Below are 4,480 nucleotides of genomic sequence, written 5' to 3'. Positions count from 1 at the left end.
GGCGGATTTTCAGAGACGAGCGGATTGCAGTTCAGGACGCCCGGATTCTCTTACAGTCAAAAATCTTTCAAAAATTCAGCTCATAGGGATGTGCGCACTAGTAGAAAAAACCTCTATTGTGACGCCTTTATCGTGGCGGTTCTAATAGAAACGCCGCAAAAAGCCCAAAAAATTGGCTGGAAAGACATTTTTATTTATGTAGAAGGTCTATTGTGGCGGTTTAAATAAGAACCGACGTGATAATATAAGGTTTTTATGGTGGTTTTAAATAGAAAACGCCACCAAAAGTCAATTGTGGCGGTTGTATTAACAACCGACATTAAAAATGACGCTAAAACTTAATAATAAGTGACAATATATTTAATAAAAAACCGCCATGATACATATTTGTGGCGGTTTTAATCCCAACCGACGCAAAAAAAATAACTCGTAAACCCTTTAGAATTCACAAATTAACTGAACCCTTTACATTTCCTTCGTCTTCTTCATCTCATCTCCAAACCACCAAATTAAACCCTCAATCTCCCCAATCTTCCTTGTCAATGAAGCACCACCACCACCACCACCTCGACACCTCGTGACGCCACCATCACCACAATCACAGGCGACAACACTTCCCTTTCTCCCTCCTTCCGACGCCACCATTGTTCGCAACCACCGCCACTGTCGTCTGTCCGACGCCGCCGTTGTCTGCCACCATTTCCTCTTTCCTGGTAAGTTTAAAAACCCAATTTAGTTTTCGAATTTTCGTTTTTGCCCAATTTCCTAAACCCTAATTCTATTGATTATATTTGTAAATCTTTTTTCAAGAATTAGTGCACGTGTTCGTTTTTGAATAATTAGTGCCACTGATGTGTTTATTATAATTTGCTTTTGTTGATTTTAATATAAATTCTGGTACTGTTAATATCTTTTTAGTTTTCGATTGATTTTTAGAATTTGCAGGTGTTGTCATTTGTGAACTTGATTCCAATGCTATATAAAACATGTTTTTTGCATATACACTGATATATCAAGTTATGAATTCGGTTTTATTGATTTGTTGTTGGTCGTCTGTTAATGTTTGATGAAATTCCTGAACGACAATATATAGCTAGGACAATATAGCTACTTGACTAGTGTATATAACTGATAACTACCCTTGCTTCAGTTCTAGATTGGGAATTCCATAGTGATTTCCAAGCACTGTAGTCAGTGGTGGACGCATGAAGTAGTTAACATTTCACCGCTTAGTATGTTTACCATTTAGTTGTGCTGCCAACTTTGTCAAAAGCATCACTCGTATCCGTGTATGCACTATATGGACATACTTGGATTGGAAATGCGTTTTGGTGAAGGTGGAGTAGATGGGTATATTTGGTGCGCATTTAGTTTGACTTTTCGGTATACTTTAAGCCTTTGAAGGGTTTTGATCTCATTGTATCACACACATCCGCACATGTAGAGAGCTAAGTTGAACTCTAGTGGCAAGGGTTACGTATTTGTGTCGTTGTTGGTGTAACTGTCAAAACGTGCTCTCAGTTTTCCTTAGTTTGAACCTGTTTTTTGCCTAGCTAATCTATTAAGGAGTAAAGTAGTGAACAATATTGGATGAAAAGAGTTTGCTTTACCTTTGATTTGAGATTATGTATTACTTATTCCGTTCCATTTGTTTCTTTACATATTCCTTTTTAGTCTGTTTCATTTGATTCTTTACCTTTCTTTATATGGACATCACTTAATCAATTAAATGACCATCCTATCATTCTAAAATTTATAAGGTCTACAAACATGAGGATATAATAGTAATCCAATATATAAAAACATTACATACCCCACTTGTTTCCACTTTTTTAATCGTTGTGCAAAAAGCAAACGTAATGAAACAAATGGAATGGAGAAAGTATGATAGAACTGGAAAATACCGGATAGTGTGTGGTTGATTGCATCCATATTTTGAAATGAGGTCGATCTCGACATTGTTGGTTCATGAATTTTATTTCTTTCAATTTTGTTTGTTTGTTGTGCTTCCTCCATTCAACGCATTTGCTTATTAGGTTGTTTTATTAGATGAATGTTGCACTAGTAGAAAAAAAACTTATTGTGGCGGTGTTACCCTAACTAGTCCTCTCCTTCACCAGGCCATTTGACGACGACCCTGCCCCAGGCGACTCTTCCTTCAACACCAACAGGTATAATGTTTTTTTTTTTTTAAAAAAAAATTCACTTCCTTCAACACCAAAAAAGGCTGCATTGGTGATATGGGTCATGCATAATAATGTGAGATTTTTTTTTACTAAGACCATATCTTGATATTTGACTTTTGCAGTGGCATCAGAGGTGTTCGTGCCTCAGTTTCTGAAGTTATACATATCTTCCATATTGTTTGTTGTCCGTGTTGTTTATTTTTTACTCATAATCCATACTTGGATTCATCCATAATACTGAACTGTTTGGTTCATGGTTTGTATATATTTGATTCTTTGAGAGTGCCACTATCTGCAGGTAAGCTATCATCAATGTATTTCTTGGTAAATTTTCTTCCAGAAATGCTATAAGGAAAACAACGACTCCTTAGGTATGATCTCCCTATTTAAGTGGAATTTAAGTGGAATTAACATAATGGAATTAACTTCCAAACTCATGTCGTTTTGAAATTTTTTTGTATACATAAATAACTTGTATTTTGCTCTTTTAATTTCCTCGTTTCATTTTTCATAGAAATGTAAATATTAGGAGTATGCCCTATTTACGTGACATTAGCAAAATACTAATGGTGACAAAGATTTATTCTTGCATATTTTGACCGGAGTTTTTGTTCTCGCTGAATTTGAATTACTCTTTTTCCTTCCGTTTTAATATATAATTTTACCAAGTGAGCATCCTTCGGTTAATTGTTCTAATTTGTCTATTTTTTTTTTCAGATTGTTGAGTTCATTGCTGTTCTAGTGAAATTAGTGAAAGCTGGAAACCAAGCTACAACAAGGAATTCATTTTTCATTTTATTCTGACATGAAATATATGTGGTATAAGGTGCTATAATTCAAACTTTTGAGCTTTTTATCTTGTTTTTTCTTTATATATATATTTATTTATATAGGTACCCTTTTTTTCATTGTTTGATTTTTAGTAACGCTAGACGTTGATTTAATAATGCTTAGATTGATTTTCTTACTATGGGTTTTGTTTATTGTATCATTGCAGATTTAAGAGTAAGAGTGTCAATTGACGAGATAAAGAATGTAAAAGAGGTGTAGTCTACCAAATGTATATGTAAATGTTTTTTTTTGAGGAATGTATATGTAAATGTTGATTAGTCTATTAAATAAGATGTGTATGTCATTATTTATACACTTCGATGTAAAATTTTTGAACATGGACTTATTGTTCTGCCGGATGATATGGAAGTTTTTGGGTAGTTGGTTGCATTCTTGTGTATGTATTGTTTGTTCAATTCAATATTGGATTGTTAAATTTATGGGAGGTTGCTACAGAAATTTAGGTAGCAATTTTTTTTAAAAAAAAATACCTATCTATGGCGGCGGTTCTATGTTAGAAACGCCACGAGCTATAGTGACGGTTTTCAAGTAAAACCGCCACTATAGATAATCAATGGTGGCGGTTCTTAAGTTAAAGACCGCCACTATAGATAATTAAAGTGTGTATTGAAATACCTATGGTGCCGGTTTTCTTACAATAACCGCCACTATAGATGAGTTACAGTGGCGGTTCTTGTCTAACAACCGTCGTATTATATAAGTCTATAATGGCGGTTTTGTATAAGAACCGCCACTATAGGAGAGCTATAACGGCGGTTGTACAACCACCTATAACCGCCGTAAAGTTTATACGACGCCGCGATAAACGACGCACCCTAAATCTCTAAAAACCGCCACAAAAGGTCATTTATAACCGCCACCGTAGGGGGTTTTTCTACTAGTGGCGTCTTCTACCCAATACGCTCGGATTGTCTGTAGTCGGGCGAATTCTCCTGAATCCGCTCGGATTTGGCCCCTTTGTACCCGGATTCAGTTCTATCCGTGTACAATGCATATCCCTTATCATTCTTCCATTCTTCTTTATATCTTGTGTTCTTCATTGTGGGGGCACTACTAAGGCATGGATAGCCTAGGCAATTGCCATCCCCACACTAAGCTAGAGCACTACACATCAATTGAAATTATTAGTCCCTCCCTCACTTCTCTCAAACATGACAATTATCTTGATCAAAGAAAATAAAAATCCAGAGATGACAAAAAAAAATGCAAGAATTGAAATGCGAGTTAGGGAGTTAGAAATATTTGCAAACGGTGGTTTAGGGAGGACTCCACCAAACTCTCATTCTTGATGAGATGTCAAGGGGGCATGTTCAAGGTGTTGTTGATGTTGCTCAACACCTTGAAAAAGTAATCAAAAGCTTGTTCATTATTGTTATAGAGCTCTTCAATAGACTTTGGCCCTTGTTGTCGGTCGTGATCGATGGCATTACCAATGTAGGGAT

The 4,480-nt window shown here is 35.8% G+C and overlaps 1 long non-coding RNA gene across 1 annotated transcript; it reads left to right on the top strand.

The window, feature by feature from the left end:
* Positions 1 to 434: 434 nt before the first annotated feature.
* On the top strand, positions 435 to 2,576 carry LOC141621765 (uncharacterized). Its single transcript, XR_012532655.1, has 3 exons — positions 435 to 713; positions 2,121 to 2,171; positions 2,485 to 2,576. It is a non-coding gene; the product is annotated as an uncharacterized LOC141621765 (long non-coding RNA).
* Positions 2,577 to 4,480: the final 1,904 nt, after the last annotated feature.

Source organism: Silene latifolia, chromosome X (assembly GCF_048544455.1).
Source record: "Silene latifolia isolate original U9 population chromosome X, ASM4854445v1, whole genome shotgun sequence".
NCBI lineage: Eukaryota > Viridiplantae > Streptophyta > Magnoliopsida > Caryophyllales > Caryophyllaceae > Silene > Silene latifolia.
The sequence above is the reverse complement of the archived record's forward strand: the minus strand, read 5'-3'. Positions and strand labels throughout refer to the sequence as shown.